Genomic DNA, 25220 nt, shown 5'->3' on the forward strand with positions numbered 1-25220 from the left:
TATGTACTAGCATTGAATAATCAACTAAATATCCTTATGGGGAAAAATAGTAGCAAAATAGAAAACAGTGTGTATAACACTTTGTATAAAGTAAGGACATATTACAGTGGTTAAGCCCAGCACTGGTGCCAGACATTCCTAGGTTCTGCCACTTACTAGCTGATCTTCAGTAAATGAATTAACTTTTCAGTTCCTCAGTTTATCAATTTGTAAAATGGGCATAAGAGTAGCCCCTCGATCACAGAACTGTTGCATGAATTAACACATAAGGCAAAGATTGCTCTCTGATCACCAAATACAGTTCCTCTTTTTCCATCTGCACACTCAACTATACCTGCCAGCCTCTTTTGCACTAAGATGTGGGGATATGACTGAATTCTAGTTGATGACTGGCAGACCTGGCCTATAAAAGCCTCTCACATGCCATCCTTTATGCTCTTCACCCTTTTGCTAAGCAGATATTACTGGCCAGGTCCGTCTCAAAGACACATATTAAAGATTGTAGGGCCTCTTGCAATTGGGGTCCCTTAATGACTGACTGGAGCAAAACCTCCCCTCCCCACACACACATATATTGCGGACATAGATCACTTTCCATTGGGTCTGAAGAATAACTTTCAGGGTCCATTGTTACACCAAGCTATTACTGTTTGCTGCCATTACCATAATTATACTGTTTTTGTTAGTAGCACATAACTTATCTCTGAAAGATAGGTAAGAAACCAGTATTAGTGTTTACCTCTGACAAAGGAGATTGGCAGGCCTTTTACATCTCTTGAATTTTGTGCATCTGCATGTCCAATATGCATATATCATGTCTGAATTAGCAGGCTAGCCTGTACTATGCTGTGATCAATTAGCCCTGAAATCTCAGTCTTATACATCAGAAGTTTATTTCTCATTAACATCACAGTCTGACAGGGAGCTAGAGACTCCTGCCTACAGCTCCTCCACAAGGTGACTCAAGACAGTTTCATCTGCCATCTCCTTCACTGACTGCAGTACAGAAGGGAGAAAAAGGGATGGAAAAGGCACACCCTTTCCTAACTGCCGTCACTGTTCCCATTTTGGTGCCATGTCCCCACAGAGATGCTGGGACCTGAGAAATGAAGTTCAGCCCTGTGATCTTGGAAATTAAATGTCTTGACGAATACCTGTGCTTCCCCATGACGTCTTGAGAGCCCTGACAATACAAAAACAGGCTGAGGAGGGTACTTTCTTGGCCATTTGCTATGCTACAATGCTTCCTTTAACTGTGAACATCTAGATTTAGGAACCTGTCTCTGCAAAAGCATGATATACGAAGGCTTAGGCTATTACAGGTCTATCAGATAATTGATATAAGATACAACTACAAAGAGTTAGAGCTTAGAAGTTTTTCGGTCTTTGTATCTTGCACTCTATCATAAGAGCTTTCTGTGTACTACTTTAATATCTCTACTCAAGAGTTGAGGAAGTTCACTTCTCAGCACTTCAAATGAGAAAGTTAAAGCTATGATTAGAAGTTTTCACTGGCAATTTTCTCCAGTACAAAAAAGGAGGGCAGGTCACCTTTCTCAAGGTGAGAAGCAGTGACCAAATTATATTGACCACAGTTGTCCATGGACGGGCAATCCTCTCTTTACCCAAATGACCCTGGACTTTAAAATCAGAAGAGAGGCCACATATCTCTGCTTGGACAGAGACCTCATCAGGGGGCTCCGAACTATTAAGAATAACAGCTACCGATTTCTCGATATTATCACTAAAGAAAAGCTTTTGAGCTGAAAATCATTCTAATTGATATTTGTCTCTTTCATTTGCTAACTCATTTTTTAAAAACTACTAATTTGGATACTATCAATTTAAGGAGTATTAAAACAACTAACAATTAAAGGGCAACTAATTGGATTCTGTCAATTATAACACGTATGCTTTATAACGAGGTATAATTCACATAACATTATATTAGTTTCAGGTGGACAATGCAATGCTTCGTTATTTGTATGTATTGCTGAATGACCACCACAGCAAGTCCAGTTAACAACCATCATAGTTACAAATAGTTACAAACGACATAGTTACAAATTTTTTTCCCTGTGATGAAAACTTTCAAGATCCATTCTCCTAGAGACATTCGGGTAGGCGATACAGTATTATTAACTATAGTCACCATACCGTACATTACATGCTCCTGACTTTCCGAATGTGCAGTTACAAAATGAGCCAAGCCATACCTGTTCTTACATTGCAGACGGCCGCCTCTCACTGACAATTCCCTCGTTCAATCCCCTGATGAAGGGGATTGCGTGAAGAAGCCATCCTCCCCACCACAGGGTGCTAAGAGATGAGCTGGGTCAGAAAGAGTAATGCTCTTAGACATGAGGTTCTAGGCAAAGGTTCAAGGAACAGGCAGGAATGGTCTCCTGAGATGAATTTTAGACACCTTACAGCTGCCTGGAGAAACAACTGGCACCACGGATGTGCAATGGAGCGGCGCTTTGAGCCTGCTGCAGTCTAAGACCCAGACCGCCCAGAGGACCTCAGCCATAGTGGGGCTCTTCCCAGGTCCCGGAAGGCCATAGCTTTGTGGGCGACGCATGCGCAGTTCGCTCTGCAGGTCCTGCCTCAGGCATACCTCCCCGGCTCAGCGTTTGGGCTAGCGTCCTTTCCACGCACCTTTCTGGCCTCGGGCGCGAGGCACCGCTGTACTGTGACTCTGAGTGAGGGAGCAAGACGGCCACGAGGAGTGGGGTTTGCGTGAGGGGTTGTATGTGCCACATTCCTTCCGGACAAGTCTGAGAGGAGGGCCTTCCGACACCCGCGGCACCAGATTTTTCTCATCCCAGCACCCTCCTGCTCGTTCCCAGCGGGAACTCCTGAGATCCCGCGATATTAAGCTTCTTCTGGGCTGTGTGCTCTGGGCTATCGGCCCCGTAGCCTCCCACCTGATTCTGCCATTGTTGGAATAGCCCCTGATGCTCAGCCTGTCCCAGCCCATACTCTCCCTGCTCCTCCTTCAAGACCTACACTTACTCCTACCTTCACATCCCTCAAGTTACGTAGCCTACACAGTGGGATTCAACTGCACCCTGTTTGGCTTCCTGTTTTAAAAAAAGGGGCGGGGGGTCAATTCCGTGATCTTTAGGTCATGAACTCTCTTTGAAATAATGTGTTGCCGTTAAAAAAAAAATTAACGAATTTCCATTTTTTTAAATGGACACATAAGACTGAAAACTAAATGTAAATATCGATCACTGGATCCTACTTTGCTCTCTCTCACGCTATGGCAGAGACATTTTTTTTTTTTTAAGATTTTATTTATTTATTTGACAGGTAGAGATCACAAGTATGCAGAGAGGCAGGCAGAGACAGAGAGGAGGAAGCGGCTCCCTGCTGAGCAGAGAGCCCGATGCGGGGCTTGATCCCAGGACCCTAAGATCATGACCCCAGCCAAAGGCAGGGGCTTAACCCACTAAGCCACTCAGGCGCCCCGCAGAGGCATTTTCTGCTGTTGTCTTCCACATTTCCCTGTTCCCTTGCAGGTCACACATTCTGGCCAGAAGACTGTGAGCAGAAGTAAGGTGTGTCTAGCCCAGAGTATTTGGGAACCAGTGCATGGCTCTGTTTTCCTGTGATGGGGACCTGGAAGCCTCCTGTTTTAGATAGCAGAGCTGCAAGACGTTACGTGCCTGGACCTGGCAGTCACCATTTTAAAAGGAGTTGCCCTACAGAATTATTAGATCTGTGGTGCATTTTACATGACTGAGAAATAAATTTTGTGTGTTAAGTCGCCAACATTTAAAGGTTTGTTTGTTACTACAGCATAGCGTAGCCTAAACTGACTGAACTATTTCCAATTCTTTAATACATCTGAAGAACCTATTCCACTATAATTCAATTAACAACACATATTAAATGTCTACTGTATACAAATATGCTAGGTAGGTAGATATATGCCTACAAAAAGTAGGCATATATATAGTAGAAACAGTATAAATTAGGCATAGTTAGAATAAGGAAATAACCCCCCCCCCCAAAAAAAAGAATAAGGAAATAAAGCATTATCTTTCCAGGAGTTTCCAAACTAGTTTTAACACACCTTTATTTTATTTGAATAAACATTTATTAAATTCCTGTTATAGACAAAGTACTAGGCAGATGGCTACAAACACGAAGACACAACTCCTGCTCTCGCAGGCCTGTCAGACCAGTGAAGGAGACAGGCAAGCTCACAGACAATTACTAAACAGTGTGTCAAGTCCAGCAGAAGTCAGCATGAGGTGCTATGGAAGGAACATCTAGCTCAGACTGGAAGAATCCTGGAAGGCTTCCCCAGTGACATGATTCCTAAGGAGCAATAGTTAGATTGATTCTAGTTCTTTGCTTTCCACAGAGGACAGCTATCAAAACCAGATGTTGTTTTTCTATTCAGCAGGAATTTGAAGTGTGTAAAATAGTTGGCTCTTGAAGCAAATGGAGCAAAATACTGACTTTATAGTTCTTGAGATTTCAATTTTCTTTAAGCAATCAGGAATGAACATAAAACTCTTATCAACTCTTGAGGGAGGTTCAATCAGTTAAGCATCCAACTCTTGATTTCAGCTCAGGTCATGATTTTAGGGCCATCAGACTGAGCCCCACATCAGGATCCACACTGAATGGTGTGTCTACTTGGGATTCTCTCTCTCCCTCTCCCTTCACCCCTCCCCCTACCCATGGTGCCACAGGAGTAGGAATATATGAATAAGGGATCCATTCAGTGGCTTCATGTCTTCTTTGTAAAAGGAATTCACTGCCTTGCCTATTTAAAAAGTTGCTGTTGAGAAGAATATGGCCTTCAATATTCTGTCAATTTCATGTCCATGGGAGGTACCATCTCTGGAGCATGTTCTTATCCATCTGAATATACAACATTTATTAAAACAACAACAACAACAACAAGAAAAAAAAAAACCTTAAGGGGTACCTTGGTGGCTCAGTAGGTTCAGCATCTGCCTTCAGCTCCAGTCATGGTCCCATGGTCCTGGGATCGAGTGCCGCCTCGGACTTCTCACTCAGCAGGGAGACTGCTTCTGCTCTGCCTGCCACTCCCCCCTGCTTATGCTCTCTCTCTGACAAATAAATAAATAAAATCTTTTTAAAAATAAAAAGTAAAAAAACCCTAAGGTTAAGAAGTCATCCAAAACAATCCCCTAACTTTAATGAAACTAATTTCAATTGTTTCATTTTACAGATTATAAAGTCAGTTCCAGAAATGTTAGCATTATTAGAAAGTAAGAGTTGTAACAGGGATTAGTATTCAAAATTTTTCTCTGGATAAAATGGCCTCACCAGACTTTAACTTCAACCACACAGAACCAAAAGTGTAATACCCCAGGAAACTGAAGAAGAAAATAGATCAGTTGAGTGACTATAATCCTGGAAACTAATAAATCTGAACGTTAAACACTGTTCTGGCCCTGATTTGCTCTATGCTAACGTCCAAGTCATTTATCATTTTAGGATTTCTCATACTCTAACAATAGAAAACCAAAGCACTTTATAAGGATATTAATCCTACCTGCTTCTTGGGAACGCAATAATAATGTAAAGTTCTTTGAAATGGCAAGTACTAGAAGGAAAAATATCTGATTCAATGTTCTATTCCAATTTCAATATCAAAGCCCAATGCTGCGAGTTAAGGACAAAATGAAATCACTTGAAATCAAATGGTTGATGAAATTTCCCAAAGCTCAGCTGTATCTCATTACATCAGATCCTTTAGTTACTAGACTTTGCAACTATTACAGAAAAAGAAAAAAGGAAAAAAAGATTACTCTGTCTATTCAGAAGATAGGCTGACATTCTTCCCTTCCCTGTGCATTACCTCATACATTTAGCTCTTAACATTATTCGAGATCTTAGATTGAATGATAAGTGTGAGTGCATAGGCATGTGTATGTGTGTGAGAGAAAGAGAGCACACAATGTTCAAAGCAAAGTGGGCACTCACAGAATCTGAAAAACCCACTCTTTCTTATTTTCGCAGAATGAATTCCATGTCTCCATCCTTTTAAATATTTTCTTCAAAAAGTTTTTTTTTCCTGCTTCACTTAAACAAAAATAAAAATCTGACATTAGGATCATGGGTATTATAAAAAATGGAAGGTGAATGATACAAGTGTCTTAGATCAGACATTATGGATAAAGGGCTAGTAGCCAAGATCTATAAAGAACTTCTCAAACTCAACACCCAGAAAACAAATAATCCAGTCAGTAAATGGGCAGAAGATATGAACAGATACTTCTCCAAAGAAGACATACAAATAGCCAACACACACATGAAAAAGTGCTCCACATCACTCGGCATCAGGGAAATGCAAATCAAAACCATAATGAGATACCACCTTATACCAGTTAGAATGGCAAAAATTAACAAGACAAGAAACAAGTGTTGGTGAGGATGTGGAGAAAAGGGAACCCTCTTACACTGTTGATAGGAATGAAAGTTGGTACAGCCACTGTGGGAAACAGTTTGGAGGTTCCTCAAGATCTTAAAAACAAAGCTACCCTACAACCCAGCAATTGCACTACGAGGTATTTACCCCAAAGATATAGACATAATGAAAAGAAGGGGCACATGCACCCCAGTTAATAGTAGCAATGTCTACAATAGCCAAACCATGGAAGGAGCCAAGATGTCCTTCAACAGATGAATGGATAAAGAAGATGTGGTGCATATATACAATGGAATATTACTCAAAAAAATATTACTCAAAAAAATATTCATCAGAAAGGATGAATACCCAGCATTTTCATCGACATGGATGGAACTAGAGGGGGTTATACTAAGTGAAATAAGTCTGGCAGAGAAAGACAATTATTGTATGGTTTCACTCATATGTGGAACATAAGAAATAGTGCAGAGGACCACGGTGGAAGGGAGAGAAAACTGAATGGGAAGAAATTAGAGAGGGAGACAAACCACAGGGGACTCTGGACTCCAGGAAACAAGCTGAGGTTTACTAAAGGGAAGGAAGTTGGGGAATGGGGTAGACTGGTGATGGGTATTAAGGAGGGCATGTGTGGTGATGAGCACTGGGTGTTAAATGTAACTAATGAATCATTGAACACTACATCAAAAATTAATGATGTATTATTATATGTTGGCTAAATGAACATAACAAAAAAATTAAAAATAAAAATATTTAAAAATAAATTTTAAAAAAAAACAGAAAAAAATAAATAAATCAAACAGAGATCCATTTAAAGGACTGGTCAGCCCAGTCTCTATATGTGATTCCACTGCAGAATTGTTAGTCCTCCCTTGTACAGTTCTGTACAGCCACAAAGCTTCCATGACTTTACAGGAATTTTAACTTCTAGCATGTGACCTAATGAAAGAACCACTCAACTGCTCTCTGCAGAAATACAAAAGCCAACACCATCAACCCCAGTTTTAAAAGTGCCATATTATCCCCTGTGATTCGTGTGAAATCCATTTCCTAAACATGGAACTGATAATGGAATTAAATGGATTACTTCAAAAACGGTAAGAGTAAGGCAGGGGGAAACTTCCGAGAAAGCAGGGAGCAGTTTAGGATTCACACAGGTGTGCCAGAATTTTACAAATAGCCACATGTTGATTTAAGTACTCCAAATAATGCAGGACACACAGAGTAGATGGTGGAGGTTTAGGAGAAGAGAAGGAAGCTATACCCATTTTAAAGATCAGATCTTTGGAAACTAGGAACACATGGAAATGAGTTTAAACTTTAATCTGCTGGGTATTTTGAGCAAGAGATCAATATAATAAGGTATGTGTTTCAGGAGCATAGATTATGCAAAAAATTCAGAAAAAAAAAAGTCAGGAGGTTAATGAGCTATTTAGGGAGAAGTTGGTGAAGAGTGAGTCATATCACTGACACTGGGGATGAGAAGGAAAGGATGAATTCAAGAGACAGTCAAGAGGTAGATCTGAGAGGTGGGAGAGAAAGGACAGGTGAGAGAATCTCAAATTCCTGGAAATTTAGCATCAATTTATACTCTAAGATTGGACAACTTACTGGAGAGTGATGCCGTTCACAGAAAGAATAATTGCTTGATGAAGCTAAGGAACATTAATTGAACACCTACCATGTGCCAGGTGGTGTTTGGGGAGCTGGTATTACCACGTGGAATAACACTGCTCCTTCAATAGGCAAATGGATAAATAAACTGTGGTGCATCCAGACAATGGAATATTGTTCAGCCCTAAAAAGAAATGAGCTATCAAGTCATGAAGACATGGAGGATATTTCAATGTATATTACTAAGTGAAAGAAGCCAATCTGAAAAGACTATATACTGTATGGCTTCAATTATATGACATTCTTAAAAAGGCAAAACTATAGAGACAGTAAAAAGACCAGTGGTTGCCAGGAATTTTGAGGGAGGGAGAGAGCGGTAAATAGGTAGAACACGGAAAATTTTAGGACAGTGACGCTCCTATGATACTATAATGGTAGATACATGTCCTCATACTTTTGTCAAAACCTGTAGAACATACACCACCAAGAGTGAACCCTAATGTAAACTATAGACTTTATATAATAATGATTTGTCAGTGTAGGTTCATCAATTATAGCAAATTGATGTGGATAATGGAGGAGGCTCTGCATGTGTGGGGGCAGAGCGTATATGGGAAATATCTCCCTCTCAATTTTGCTGTCAACCTAAAACTGCTCTAAAAAATAGAGTCTATTTAATAAAAACTATGTCCTCTGGGAGAAGAGAGGAGTTGCCCACATTCTAGGAGGGGGGGAGCTTACATTTTAGAAGAAAAAAACCAAAGACGTAACATTGTCTGACTGCCAAAGAACTTCAAGACAAAAAAGAAAAAGAAGGAGGAGAAGTACAGTTAGTCTGTACTGGACTATCAAAAGAATAACTATTACACACCTGGGTCAGGGAAGAGTATGTGTGGAATGCAAGAGATCCTCAGAGTGCTTAGTACTCCCAGGTACTGTGATAAAAAATAATGGCTATATCATATTGGGTATATTACTTCCTATATATATCAGATGCTTTACACCCACACATTGACACACACCCACATTCTGTGGAAGAAACATGCAGTAGGGAAAGAGGCTAGACAATGCAGGAAGGGTAAGGTTGCCCTTTAAATATGGTGACCATTAAAGAAAATGATTATGGCAGACCTCATTAATTCAGGGACATTTAGACTGAAATGTAAGCATGTTGATACCTGGGAAAAAGCATTAGAGGAAAGGACCCAAGTATGAAAGTCTCTGAGGCAGAAGTACATTAACATGTTCAAAAAATGACACAAAGTCCAGTGTTCCTAGAGTGGAATGAGACAGGTTTCAGGAAAGAGAATTAGATAAAAGTAGACTATTCCAGTAATTAAAAGATTTTGTAAGGATTTGAGAACTTAACCTGAATGAAATAAGAAGCCACTGAAAAATCTGGAACAGAAGAATGGCATGATGAATCTTACATTTAACAGGCTCTTTCCAGCTGCTATCTTGAAAATAGATCAGGAGGAGAGAAAAGACAGAACCAGAAAAAATAATTATAATTATGAGTTGTTGGAAAATATTCAGGCAAGATATGATGGCAATTTGGACCACCATGGCAGCTGTGGTGAGAAGAGATTGAATTCTACATGAATTTTGAAGGTAGAGTTGACAGATTTGCTGACATCTTTGAGATGGGTTATGAAAGAGAGAAGTCATAATGACTCTAAGTTTTTGGTCTAAGCATCTAGAAGTATGAAGTGGTCATTGATTGAAGAAGGAAGGCTGTAGGAGGAACAAAATGGGGATAGGTAGGAAGATTAGGAATTTGGTTTTGGACATACTGTTCTTGGTAGACATCCAAATGAAGACATCCAAACAAACAGAAAGACCAGTATTGAGGCCTAACATAGAGGATTAAGTTTTGTCATCATCAGCACACAAAAAGTTTAAAAAGGCCATGAGAGTAAATGTACTTACCTAAGAAGTAGAAGTAAAAAGGGAATAAAAAAGTTCAGCCACTGAACCCTGGGACACTCCACCAATAAAGTTTGGAAAGATACAGAAAAACAGAAAAAGAGATTGAGAAGAAACACTCTGCTTTACAGGAGAAAGACAGAGACAGACAGAGAGACCTTAGCCAAGTGAAGAAAGGGTTGTAAGAAGAAATAAATGATCAATTGACAGGTGAAATAATATGAGGAATTAGAACTGCCTGTTGAAATTAGCATTGGGAGAGCCATCAGGGAACTTGAGAAATAAATTTCACGAGAAAGTGCTAAGGAGAAACCTGATTGAAATAAATTCCAAAGAGAAAGGAAAGGATAGAAACTAGACACATTGATGATAGACAAATGTCTTAAAGAGTTTTACTGTAACTAGAAACAAGTAAATATACTAGTGGCTGAAAAAGGATGTAGAATTAAGAGTGTTTGTTGTTTAAATCGAAGAAAACTGTATCTTGTTTGCCTGGTGGGAATGATCTATTCAAGAGGAGATCATTTAGGATACAGAAGAGAGAGGAGACAATTGCAATATCAATGTCCTTAAGGAAGATAATTGTTCAGAATTCAGTCAAGCAGAGACATGATGACTAATACTGGAAGAAAAAAATTTATTACAGAAATTAGAATTTATACTTACGTAGGAAATACTGGGAAATGAAGGTCTTCAAGGGAAATTTGTAGGGCCAGAGCAAGAGTTACTAGTCAGCCTGCCTAGATGGCATGGGTTGATAGCTTGGAGCTTGTGGGGAAATCCAATAAACCAGTATTTCTAGCTGCTGAAGTAGGATCACAAAGGAGGAGCTCATGGAGGCATCTATGGGAAGTCATTGTTTCTGTGTAGCTACCACCTGTGTGGGTTCACAGCCAAGCATTTGGTGGTTGGCCTGGGGCCACTGCTGGACAGCAAGGCCAGCAGTTAGGGAGCTGGACATGGAACAGAGGAGAGTGAAGAGGAGCTGAGACCATCTAGATACCTCCGCAACTGATGGTCACAGTATTTGAGCACTATAAACTTCCAAAAGCAATGATCACTGATTCACTTCTGCCTCCTAAATCTTGTGCAAGTTCTCCTTTTGGCCACTTCTAATCTATCCACATAAGGGACTCTAGAAAACGTAGTTCCTGTGTTGATAATGCACAATCCAGGACTTTGCACTCCTTTCATCTTAGCGTCCATATATAACTCTTTTAGCCATGCTTAACTTTCAAATAAAAATGGTGGCAAAAGTATGCTCCTACTGAATACAATGCAACTGTCACACAATCAGAAACTGCCAACCCTCTCCAAAAGATAATACATACACTTAATCCTTCTCTAGGTGAGATTCATTCCTCTTCTACCTGAGTCACACTCTTGTTTTGTTTGATATCTTGCAACTTAAATACTGAGATATAAAATTAACCACTATTAATTTTATATTAGTCAATAGAAAGACAAGTTGCTACAGTAATTAACCTGTTACCAAGTAGGAGAAGAGAGGAAAAGAAATGTTTTACTTAGTTAATTGTATATACAAGTACATTTATATAGAAACAAGCAAAAAAACACATAACTCTATAAATTCTATAACCGGTCCCACAGTCACACTGGTATTTCTTGTGTCCTTCCTCTACTACCTATTTTATTTTGACTTTGTCCTCATTAAATGCTTCTACTGCTCATGGATCCTTGCCAGTAGAGTGACAGAGACTTTCATTTCAGTTTGGGATGGTTTCCTATTACTCCTATTACAAACATAAGACTACTAAAAGTTGTCCCCATTAATCTTTAGCATTCCATATACACTCTGGCCAATTGTGTGATAGCTATATGTAGCTATCACACACTAAAATAAATATTATAAATATATAAATATAAAACCACTAAAATATACATATATATTTTAGTGGTCTATATACATAGCAATTTGGGGGGGTTATTGTTTTACTTTATTTTTTATTTAAATTCAGTTAATTAAGTGATAGCTATTTTCTTGATAGGATAAATTACCCCAATATAGTAACCACTTCTTCTTCTTCTTTTCTTTTCTTTCTTATTTATTTGTTTATTATGTATGTATGCATGTATTTATTTATTTATTATTGCCTGTTGTTCACTAGTATGAGAAACACATTGCCAGGTGACAATCAATATTGAATAGGAGAAGCAGCACCATATATTGGTCAATAATACAGAGCATATTCCATATCCTGGAGAACAATACCCCAGCCTCACAAAGTTTTATTACCCTGAAGGTGGTAGAACTGAGTCTTCAAATAGACATTTCACCATCCCAACAAAGAAGCTCCTTTAGGATACAGGAGATGATGGTAAGACCAGTGAATTCCATGAGCACAAGCCCATTTTCTATAAAATGAGTTGCTTTGTCAGAAGCAATGTTCTGCAAAATACCATGATAATGAATAAGGTATTCTGCAAATCCATGGATGGTAGATTTGTAAGAAGCATTGTAAGCAGAGAAGGCAAATCCACATGCAGAGTATTTATTCCGATGAAAACAAAATGCCATCTTTTCCAAGATGGATATGGTCCAGCATAATCATCCTGTCACCAAGGGGCTGCCAGGCTTCTCCAGAAACTGGTGACAAATCAGGAGCTCAGTGTTGATCTTTTTTGTTGGGGTATTGGACATTTAGCACTGGCTGTAGACAAATCAGTCTTAATAAGTAGAAGTCCATGTTTCTGAGCCCATGCATAACCTCCATCCCCGCCACCATGGCTCATCAAAAAATAGGGGTATCTGGGGACACCCAGACTAACATCCATGAAACAAGCCATTTTTTCCCACCAAATAAATAGAATCTTTCTCTGCTCAGGGTGTTGTGTTTTGTTTTGTTTTGTTTTGTTTTGTTTTGTTTTTTTATGAGTACCCACATGGAACATCAAACACCCTATACTGTTTTGGATAGAGATCTCCTAGTTCTCCTAGATCTCCTAGTTACCTACTTTCTAATCATGTTCCTTCAAAGTCTCTGACCACCAAGCCAAACATTTAGCTACTTACTGTGACATATTAGAGATATCTACCTACCTCTGATCATCTTATTCCCAAGAAAAGGGAAAAGAAAAAAAAATCTAGGCATTATACTTAAAATTCTGCCTGTTGGTTGGGGTGGGGGGTGAGGTTCCCTTCACCATTATTCTTCAAAGACATCCCAGACTGGGGTTCTAGTCCTGTGACTGTCTACTTTCAGGTGATGCCAGGATATTGTGCAGAACCATCTGTAAATTAAGCCTTAATTTTTCTTCCTCGGTCATCAGTTAATGGGGAACTTCCCATGAGAGGGAGGCAACAATGTGGCAGGAGTAAAGACCATGGGCAGCTGGGCTAATCACACATGCAACTTTCTTGAGATTTCAAGATCTTCTCAAACCCAATCTCACATATGTCACCTGTAGTTGATGACCAGATGTTGCTAAACACACCTAACATTATATCTTAATGAGTCAGATGACAAGCAATTTATGATAGTTATCATGGGGGTCTGTAATCAACTGTAGAGCCCAGTAGCAGGCCGCAAGTTGTTTCTCAAAAGAATAGCTATCTGCAGAAGCTGGCATTATTTAATCCAAAATTCTAAAGGTCTGTGATGTGAGTCACGTGTAGTGTCCTCTCAAAGGCTCCACAGAACATCCCTCACTGCCACACTCACTTTAAGCACAATCAAATGGGTCTACTGGGTCATAGAGCCTGAGTGGCAGAGCAGTTCGGCACTTTCAATGAACTGCAGAGTTTCTCTTGTCTGGAGCTCTCAAAACTGAGGGCTTTTCAAGTTGTTTGATCAATGGGTCTGAGTAGCAGGCCAAAATGAGGTGTATGTTGCCTTCAAAAATCCAAAGAGACACACTGGATGCTATGTCACTATCATTGTTTTGCAGGAGGGTCTACATGAAGCAACTTATCCTTCAGTTTGGAAGGGATATGTCAATGTACCATGAGATGCATGGAACCCTCCAAGGTAGAAGGCCTCTAAATTTGGGTGTGGGGGCAGGGTTATTTCCTACCCTACGCTTTGCATGTGTTTTACCAAAATGTCTAGAGTTTTTACTACTTTCTGCTCACTAGCCCAATTAACACAATATCATCAAATTAGTGGAGCAGCATGGTGTTCTATGGAATAAAGAAGGAATCGAGGTCCCCATGGACAAGATTATAACAGAAAATTAAAGAATTTTAGTCCTGAGGTAGCATACTGAAGAAGTATTTCTCGCTTTGTCTATTGAAAGCAAACTGCTCTGATAAGATTTATTAACACATACAGTGAAAGAGCACTCACCACATTAATTTCTGTATCAGTTAGGGTTGAACCAGAGAAACAGAACCAGTTGGAGATATATGTTAAGAGATTGATGGCAAGCAATTGGCAGATATGATTATGGAGGCTGGCTAGGCAAGTTGAAAATTCATACCATAGGCTGTAAGGAAGGGCAAACTGACATGGGCTGATGCTCCTATCCATAGGAAGACACTTTTTCTTCATTAGGGAACCCTCAGTTCTATTCTTTAAGTCTTCCAGCTGATTGGATCAGTTACCCAGGTTATGGAGAATAGTCTGTCTTACTGAAAATCAACTGCCTATCTAATCATATCTACAAAATACCTTCACAGAAACACCCACCTTAGGGGTTGGGTGGAACACTAGAGACCACAGCCCACACAAGTTGCACATTAAGTTGGGGGTACTGATTTTCTCCAGCAAAGGAAATGTGCCTGGAATAGCAGTTGAAATTTGATTCACCACTTCATTAAGCTCATGAAAATCCTGTTGTCATTCTCTAAGATCCAAGATCCATCTGTCTTCTGCAAAGGCCAAATAGGTGAATTGAATCAGGATGTGGTAAGAGTGACCCCCCCTGCATCTTTCAAGTCCTTGGTCAAAGCACAGATCTCTGCAATCCCTGCAAGAATGCACTATAACTTTTAGGTGGTGATAGAGGCCTTTCCAGTTGTTTCTACACAATCTTTCCTACCAAAACAATCATCACTTCGTGGGCCAGGGAATGCATGTGGGAATTCCCCTAGTGGCTAAGTATGTCTCCTTGAACTATATTTCCCACACTTGAAAAAATAACCATGGAGAGATTGGGGGACCAGCTGGACCACTCTGAGACGGACACAAGCCAAGATTCCATTATCTGAACTCCTCAAGCCCTTAATCTTACAAGTGAACCATGGAGGTGTTTTGAGTCTCCAAGAATTGTGTCATTTCAGAACCATAAAGTCTAGTTAGTTCTCCTTCCACACAGACACCATGTAAATAACAATGGTCCCTTTAAGGAATGCAAGGAGAAAGATTTACGGTAAAATTTTTGGTATTGTAGCAGAATTTTTCCTCAAAGGGACTCAGTCTCCCCTTCATATAAGGGGCTCCCCATCTGTGAACTGGCTCCATCCAGGAAAGAATTGAAGCACTGCAACACTCTTCCATGGGGACCAAAGTCAAGACTACTGTTTGCAAGATCCAGAGCTCTTCACTTATTTGAATCAAGGACAATTTTAGTAGCCTGCCCATTGTTTTCAGTCCAAAGAACACCATTTAGCCAATGCCAAAAGTATCTATAAATCAAACCATTCTGCTGCTATTTTAGCAATGCTGTTTATTATAGAAACCATGCCCCCTTTGTCTCCTCTGACCACCTGACCACCATCTGACTGTGTTTCATTATTGCCACAAAATCCCCATTATTGGCATGAAATCCCCATCATCTCCATTGACTTCTAAGTGGACTTCTGGCATTCCCGTTATCCCTACTAAATTCAGAGAGTTTATTTCAATGGCAGAAATTCTCTCATATTTCAATGGCAGAATTTCCTTTCTGATCTATAAAGAATGATCCACAGAGCTCTCCAAAGATATTAGTTTACCTCTCACTAATGTATTCTTCATGCCCTGGTGAATAGGAGGCCTTCTGGACCACTCTCCCCCGGATGGCATTTTTAAAGGGTGAGTGAGCATATATTTATAATACATGTATGATAGAGATATTTTCCCCCATTTTGAAGATGTGGAAATTGAGGAATACTGCTTACTCAAGCTCATTCAATTAGTTTATATGTTTGGAGTTTGAAGGCTAACTCTATTTGACCCCAGATTCATGCTTCTTTTAATTAGACCCTTAGCTACACAGATTATGACTTTATTCCAGTCATACTTTTTAAGGGTTTTTTTTTTAAATAGACTTAATTTATTGTTAGAGCAGTTTTAGGATTACAGAAAATTGAGCAGAAAGTAAGAGATTCCTCATGAACTCCCTGCTCCCACACAGGCATTTCCTTCCCCATCATCAACATCCCCACTAGAGTGTATATTGGTTTCATTTGATGAACCTCCATTGACAAATACTTATTACCCAGAGTCTATAACTTAAGTTAGGGTCCACTCTTGATAGTGAACATTCCATGGGTTTGGACAAATCTAGGATAACATGTATCCATGTAGAGGTAGTGTCACTGGCCAAAAAATCCTCTATGTTCTGCCTATTCATCTGTCCCTCGCCTGACGCACACATTTTTATGGATATTTATGAAATAAACATAGTTTTTAATTCCAGATTTTTTAGAAAGATTCTATTTATTTATTTGACAGACAGAAATCACAAGTAGGCAGAGAGGCAGGCAGAGAGAGAGGGAGAGGCAGGCTCCCTGCTGAGCAGAGAGCCCAATGTGGGGCTTGATCCCAGGACCCTGAGATCATGATCTGAGCTGAAGGCAGAGGCTTTAACCCACTGAGCCACCCAGGCGCCCTTATTCCAGATTTTAAGCTCAAACATTCTTGACAAATTCTTCTTTGTCAAAGAAAAATCACATGAATAAGAGTATTTTCAGATACTATTAAGATACTTCCCTGAACTAGGCAGAACCTGCCAATTATAATCAGTATCTTGGTGCACATGATAGGCAAATCAGGTAAGCAACACTTTGAAAAGAATACCCCCTAAAAGAGCTTGCTTGCTTGCTTTGTTGTTGTTGTTTTTTTTTTTTTTTAAAGATTTTATTTATTTATTTGACAGCCAGAAATCACAAGTAGGCAGAGAGGCAGGCAGAGAGAGAGATGAAGGGAAGCAGACTCCCTGCTGAGCAGAGAGCCCGATGTGGGGCTCGATCCCAGGACCCTGGGATCATGACCCGAGCCGAAGGCAGAGGCTTTAACCCACTGAGCCACCCAGGCGCCCCTGTTGTTGTTGTTTTAAGTCAACTTTTATTGTACTTGTTGCTTGTCACTGGAGAGCAGCAGTCACACCTGCTGCGTAATACATACATAGACACACATGTATACACACAGAGATACACCCACGGCTCGCACCTACAGACAACACCAGCTGTGCTTTTAAGGACAGTAAAAATGTAGCTTTTGCCAATTCCACAAGAGAATTCACAACCAAAATAACAAAAAAACAAACACAGTGGTCCAGTGTCACATGGGCTCACAGATCTCTATGTTGGGAAAGGAGTGAGGTCTGCCACTCTTTCCATATTCTGACGCCTGTCCCTCTGGGAGGATATGCTGAGAGCAGAGAAGGACAGGCAGGGCCCCCGACCTCCACCTGTGTGTTGCCTGGCCTCCAGTGTGAGCCTATGTGCCAGTGCCCACCCACCTTGCAGCGGTCTCACGCCAAGGGCTGGGTGCCAGGAGGCCAAGTGTCTCCCCAGACCTCCAGCTGCACCGTGGGCACTCCTCTAGCACAAGCTCACTTAAATGGCCCACCTACAGTTAGAACACGTGACAATAGTCCTGAAAGGGCCTTCCACAGAGCAGGAGCCCATGGCCACGTGTGGTAGGCAAAAGAGTGGAAACGCCACCTGCTCTAGCCACAGCACACTCTGGCTTCTTCCTCTGCTGGGTCCCCATGGGGGCCCACTGCACTGACTGACTAGGAATAGGAAGGCTCACACTGAGCAGTAATACCTAAAACAGTTTGAAAATAGAATAAAGCCTAGAACAAGACAGGAGAAGACCACTCAGGAGAAGAACTGTACAAGCCAGCAGCCACCATCAGACACCTGGCAGGTCTCTCACGTGCCTCCTACCAGCCACAGGTGATCAGTGTTGCCAGACCCCTGAGGGCACCAGCTCATGTGGGTGCTTCTTGGGGCAAGTCCCGCACTCTGTGAAACAGAATGTGCTTCAGCCTGCACCAGCCCAGCCCTGTGGAGGGGGAGGTTTTCTACCTTAAGTCCGCTTTGAACTTGGCTCTCGGCCAACTTGGCCAACCTCTTGGTTCTTCAGGGAAAATAGCGTAAAAAGTTATTTCTAGAAACATCACAAGGGCTGACTGTAGCCTGCCTTTCAGGCTAAACTCTTGATGCTGTCCTGGGACTGGCACAGAAGACTGCCCACTGGTCTCGCCTCCTCCCTTGTTCCAGGGGTGCGGATTGGGGTGGGTCAAGGAATTTCTTATCCTTTCATGGCATCTGACTTTAGCAAATTATTTCTAATTTAGTATCATAGTGCATATTTTCCCTCTCATTGAATGTCTTCAAGATCATGTTAATGAACAAAAAGCAAAACAGCAAAATGGGACCCCAAATCTGCCCAAGAGCCTGGCAGCAGCCTGCCGTTGAAGTTGCCCTGCAGAGGCTAGAAGCCCTCACCCAGCACTGCTCTCCAAGCGTGGCCGCATTCCGTAGTGACAATGCTGTCCCTTCAGTCACTTCCTGGCCAACAACAGCCTGTCCCTTGCATAACTGAAGGTGAGCAGACAAGAGCAGAGGCTCAGCAGGAGGGCTGTGGGGGGAGAGGGGGAGACAGGGGGCACCAGGAACACTCTCTGGTGTGTCTGAGCCAGTGTCATCTTCCTTGTTCTTCATCTGAGAGAGATGCTACATGCTGAAGGGTCACCTTCATGTTTCTCTGCTTCTGCACATGTTGCTCCCATCTTTACACTGCTAATCCTTTGCTCTACCTGAAAGAACGCCTACTCATCTTTTAATACTCTAGGTAACACATCTCTCTTCGATCAGGTCCTACTGGACTCTCCTGAGTGAGAAAAGATTTTCTTTTCCTTAAGACAGACATCCTCAACTGTGAGTGACATCACACGCAAGTAGGCAAACATTGGTTTTAAGGGGCAAAAAAAATTTGCCCTCTTTTGTATAAAGCACAGGTACACATACAGTTCTTAAACAGATATACAACATGTATGTGGTATTTAAATGTAATGTGGGAAGAAGTGATTGAGATAAAAATGTCTAGAAAGGCTCTTTGGGTGTGTGTGGGGAAGAGTAGATGAAAAAAAGGTTAAGAAACACTGCCCCAAGATGACATTGTATCTGTACATATCTGAATTTCAGTCATTATAATGCTTTATTGTCGCTATCCCCTACTAGACTATAAAATCTTGAGGACAAGATCCAGATATTCTTTTCAGTCCTGCCCGATACATAGTAGACACTTAAATACACGTTGAATACATTAATGACAAACCACATGAATGACTATTTGCAAACTCACAATGAGATCTCTGTTTGGGAAGACAATCCCTCATCCATCATTTGTCTCTAGTTTAGAGAGTAGAAATTCCAGGTACCAGAACCTCCCCTGTCAGCCCCCCAAATTCCTTTTCCTCTTTCTCCAAGGATGTTCGGGGTGTAGAACAGTCAACAGAGGAGTGTCCTTACGAAATAACTGAGTACTTTACACACATGTTCCCAAGAAAAATATATGGGCTAATAACCTTCCTCCTTTCTTCTCTATACACTTTAAACCACTAGGTATTAAGTAGGGTCATTTTCAGACACAACTGCTTATAAACACGGTTTTTCAGGTCATTACCAACAGCACAGAGCCTGATCTTAAATCACTTTCCAGGTTAAAAAAAAAAAAAAAAGCTGAGGTGCAAAAAGCTGATGGACATCACCCTAACTGATACAATGTGTCTGAGAGAAAAGAGCAGAAACAGTGCTATCAAATTGGATTTTCTGTGTCCCAAAGGCAGTGTTATTTTTGACAGGGTTCGATACAAAATACTTCTACAATTGAAAATGTATGATTCCTAGCACTGCCTTTCCGCCATAGTCTGTGGGAGGGCAACATCAAAAAGCCCACCCGGTGCTCATTAAAGACTGCCCTTAGAAAATAAGGAATCATCCTCTACCAGCCCACAGTAAACAGAAAGACGGAGCAATATCTTCAAGGGTTTCTGAACAAGCAGTTGCTCCTCGCTGCCAACAGCAACTGTCTCTCAAATGGGATTGTGCGTTTGGCCTCAAACAAAGAGATTCTGTGCACTTGATGGAGCGAGTGATATTAGAATAGAAATAGAGCTCTCATTGCACTGTTTTCCTTTCTTGGAGAAGCCAGGCTGGGGATGTACAGGTGTAAAGCAATTAACCTTTTAATACAAACATGGAACATGGAGCTAGAATTGACCCAGGAGATAGCGGATTCCATCTCCCAGCCAAAATGAGAGAAGCCACCGTAGCAGGCTAGCTACTCGATTCACAGGCAGGGAAGAGCATCTCAGGCCACGCTGGGGTGTCACGTCACAGGCACGGCACTGACTCACCTCAGCCCACCTCAGCCTCAGTGCCCTCACACGTCTCACAGAGAAGCTGGCATAGCTCAAAAAAGCTCAGGTAGGAGGACATTCATCAGGGCTGGGAGATGGCTGGGGTGAGTGTGACAGGGCCCCAGCTCTGCAGAGAGCACAGCTCCTCCAGATTGAAAAAGGAAGTGAGAGGTGCCTGAGTGGCTCAGTGGGTTAAAGCCTCTGCCTTCGGCTCAGGTCGTGATCCCAGGGTCCTGAGATCGAGCCCTGCATTGGGCTCTCTGCTCAGCAGGGAGCCTGCTTCCTCCTCTCTCTCTGCCTGCTTCTCTGCCTACTTGTGATCTCTGTCTGTCAAATAAATAAATAAAATCTTTAAAAAAAAAAAAAGAAGAAAAAAGGAAGTGACAATAAGTCAGTAAGTTGCCCAAATGAAGCACAAATAATAAAAAAAAATCCATTCCTTTGTTCATCCCAACTTTGATATATCAGAAGCTATACATAGCATTAGGAATATCCTGGTGGAATGTTTAGATCTATATTAATGTGCCATTTATATTATATATAATTTATATTATATATATCAGTTATGTATATATCATTTATTTGATACACACACATATACATATATATACACAAAACAAAACAGAAACATGGTCTTTCCTTCAGGTGCTTAGAGCCTAAGTACACAGATAGAAAACAAACAATAAACTAACAAATGAGGCCATTTGGACCAAGGATTGAACAATAAGGAAGAGAAGGCCTTCTGAGTGAGAATACCATGGCTCTGGGTTCAGAAGGAGCCTGGCTCACAGTTTATTTCTAACCTGCAGTTGGCAGGCAGGGGGCTGGAGAGTCTGTCTTTTCTCCTGAGATGATTTCCTTTGGGAAGAGGTCCATGTGAGTGAGCTCTCTCCATATACCTGGAGAGAAGATGAATGTGGGAGACAGAGAGGTGTTTCCAGCTAGAGTCCAGAACTCAGTGGCAGAGCAAATATTCAAAACTAAGCTTTCTGCCTTCAACTCCATAGTGTAAAATAGTCTTCAAGTTCTTGAGAAAGAAGTAACAGAGTCATACGAAGTTTTTCTATGAAGGCCACATTCCTATTCTCCCCACTCCCAACTTATAATTCAAACATTCTAAATCTAAAAATCAGTGATTGGTTTCTATTTTCTCTCCCTCCCTCTCCAGGATCCTCTTATCTCTGCTCTGCATTCAATGAGAGTCAAGGTTTAGGTGCAAGTCCACCTTCCATCTTACCTCCCTACCCAGGAGGATGGTTATAAAAAGTGGCAGGCAGATAGGCCTGTTCTCTGGTCTGATTCTATTAAACAGTAACCTGGGTTTCCAAGAAGCCACTTTGCACCAGAGGGCTACCCAATTCTTCCCCCCAAAGAACAAGCAATTACTCTTACCTTGCATGGGGTGTGCCTTCCATGGAGTCCAGAGTTTCCTAAGTGGATGAAGTCTAAATACAAGATTTCTCAGTGCATCTTGTTTCCTCATTGTTTGACGATGGTGTTTTACTGTTTGTTTTGTTTGCACAGTATCTAGAATGCCCTGTGTTATTTCTAACTTAATACATTGAAGGTCTGATCTTGAGCCAGTGTTTTATCTCCTTCCATTTTGCTGAAAAATGAAATAAGGCTGCCATTAAGAATATACTTGTTGCCACAACCATATTTGATATTCCTCTAAGAAGTTTGAGGTCTATAATAGAAAGAATTACAGATATCACCAAGTTTTTTTTTAAGGATTGCATTTATATTATTCACAATATTTTTGCCAGGAAAGCTCCTTATAATGAGGAGTGTCGGGAGATTACATAGAGGTAGTTACTGCCAAAAAGTTGAATGTTGCATGAAATAAAACTACCAATTTACAGCTGATTTTCAGCAGTTACATTGTGTTTCTATATCTGATACCTGATACTAAATATGTCTTCCTTTGCAAGTGTGTAATAGCTGTATAGATGATGATGATGATAGAGGAGGTAAACATCAGACAAATGAATACTGAATACCAGAGAGGTAATAGATTCGTGTCCAAGTGTGGGTATAAAGATCCAAGAACAGAACAAATCCTCTGTCTTCAAGGGACTATGTTGAATCAACATCACAGATCACCACCACTCAGCACCAATATGTTATGCAGACTCACTCTGAACTGGGTAAGGTTTACCTTCCTTTAAAAACTTGAACATCAATTTAGAGGTCAACGTAGAACAATCTAGTAGCAACCTGTGCATTAGTAGGAGACTTTTTGAAAGGAAAGGTAATATAAATGGAGGAATGGATTCGCGCTTAGAATAAAAGCAACTCATTGAAGCCAATCAATACGGAGCTTGCTGGCCCCTCTGTGGTTTCCTGTGCCAAACCCAGCAAACAATCCACCCATACCTCCATACGAGCAGGCCCCCAGTAGCTGGTGTGCTTGGGTCAAAAGTGTGCAAACAATCCCTGCATCTATATTCTGAAAACAGACTCCCACACCAGGTACCTACTGGCCCCCCAGATTTGGAGCCTGACTTGAGCTGACATTCAAGGCAATCACCTCAATCCTTCTTAGCTCTCATCTCTCCTCTCAGCCCCAAGGAAATTTAGACCTTCCCTGATCTATCAGATTCCTCTGTTGCTTTCCCACCCACAAGTGCAGGCAAAGCTAGGCACAGGTCACTGCACCACATACCCAGACACACACGTTTTGCAGATATGCCTACATGCAAAATACATTTTAATAAAGAATACTTATATTTCAAAAGTGGTGCCTATAAATGTCTAAATATATGTTCACCTCAAAGCATATTTTGGCATTCTATTAGGATTGCATAATTATTTATAATAGCTTGAATTTTAAAAAGCAGCTAATACCAGTCATGTCCTATTACAGATGTCAGGTGCTAGCGAAATCAGCAGTTCTGCAGACATCCTGCTTCCGCTCCTCATTTCTTAGCTACTTTAATCTGTGGAGTCATTCCCAGTATGTAGTGAGACCTTGACAAATACAAAAGCAAAAGGAATGGCATAGAGGAACAACTGAACTTGGAGCTAGAACACCTAGATTCAAGTTTGGACTAATTCACTTGCAATATTCCTCAGCTCTCCTATGGGAGTAATAGCCCCTGCTTGGCTCTGCTTTCCTCAGAGAGATATTGACAGCAGAAATGCTAATAGTTTCAGTAAGAGCAACAGTTTCAGAATTGGCTTCCGTAACAAGACAAGTGACAATAAGAAGGTAGAAACTACACTTGCTATATAAACAGTACATTGGAATGAATTCATTCATGCATGCAATTGTACCAGGAAGCGCACAATTGACTAGCTACACAGAGTCACTACCCAGGGAGTCACCATCTAGCTGGGGGACAAAACAGTGCATGACAGGGTGATAACTGCTCAGACACATGGATATACGAGGATGTTCTCTGCTTTCCTTCTCAGGGTGAAATGCTACTCCATGATCCTCAGGAAAAGATAGCTAGCCTCTTCAAATTATTTCTTTTTCCTGCCAATTCCTGGAACAAATGTTTTATCTTAGGTAACTATTTTCTTCTTCTGTTTACCTAGGTCTTCTGTCGACAAACCATTCATTGATGCCCCTGCTAAGTACCAGGCACTTTGCTAAACCCCCAATTTCAGAGAAAACAGAATCCCTCCTCTCAAGTACTTTCCCCATTGCTGGGAAAAGCAATAAGAGTTTACCAAAGGGACCACTTTGAAGATAGCTAAAAGCTCACTTTGAAATGAAGTCTCAATATTGAGAGGCATAGTGTCATGATATCTAAAGCTTACTTCAAAATATTACAGCAAAAAATATGTGTGTACAGAGAGAGAGAGAATGCAAATACAACCAAATGTTCAAAACAGTTGAATATTGAGGGTGTAAGTTCATAATACTATTATTTCAACTCTTCTGCATGTTCAAAATATTTTGATAAAAAGTAGGAGCTAAAAAGAACAAAACCTGGGGCACCTGGGTGGCTCAGTCATTAAGCATCTGCCTTTGGCTCAGGTCATGATCACAGGGTCCTGGGATCCAGTCCCCTATCGGCCTCCCTGCTCAGTGGGGAGCCTGCTTCTCCCTTTCCCTCTGTCCTCCCAACCGCTCCCCCCATTTATGCTCTGTCTCTCCTCTCTCTCTCTCAAATAAATAAATAAAATCTTAAAAAAAAAAAAAAGGGAACAAAACCATTATTGGAATCAGATCACCATGAGCTGAGGTCTGGCTTCAAAACAGTCTGGCAGTATGAACTGGGAGAAGTTATTAACCTCTCCAGACCTCAGTTTTTTCATCCCTAAAATGAAAATAATCATCGTCCATACCAGGATGGATTTTTACGAGCATTAAATTGGGTTACACGTGTCAAGCAGTTAGCCGAGTCCTAATATTCAGTAAAATAAATATGAGCTACTATTATTTTATTTTAAAAGAATACTTCTATGAAATGGTGTAGAAGTTAGGATGTAGAAACCAAAAACAAAAATAAGTTACAAAAAAGAATGAGTAGAACATACTAGATGTCCAGAAACTCCTTCTAAAAATATGTTTAAAAATCTTTACCCAGCATTTTAACCACATGACTGAGCTAATAGCAAGCTAAGGGAAATCTGCAGATGTCAGAAAAATAGTAGAAAGTTTCCAGAGAGGGAAGCAAGCTCTGAAGCAGGCTCTGCTCTGAGGGAGTATGCCAACCTCTGGTGGTTTTGATACCGAGTTTTAATGGTCCCATGACTATGGGGAACAGAAGGC

The sequence above is a fragment of the Martes martes genome (genome assembly GCF_963455335.1).
Source record: "Martes martes genome assembly, chromosome: 3".
NCBI classification, from domain to species: Eukaryota; Metazoa; Chordata; class Mammalia; order Carnivora; family Mustelidae; genus Martes; species Martes martes.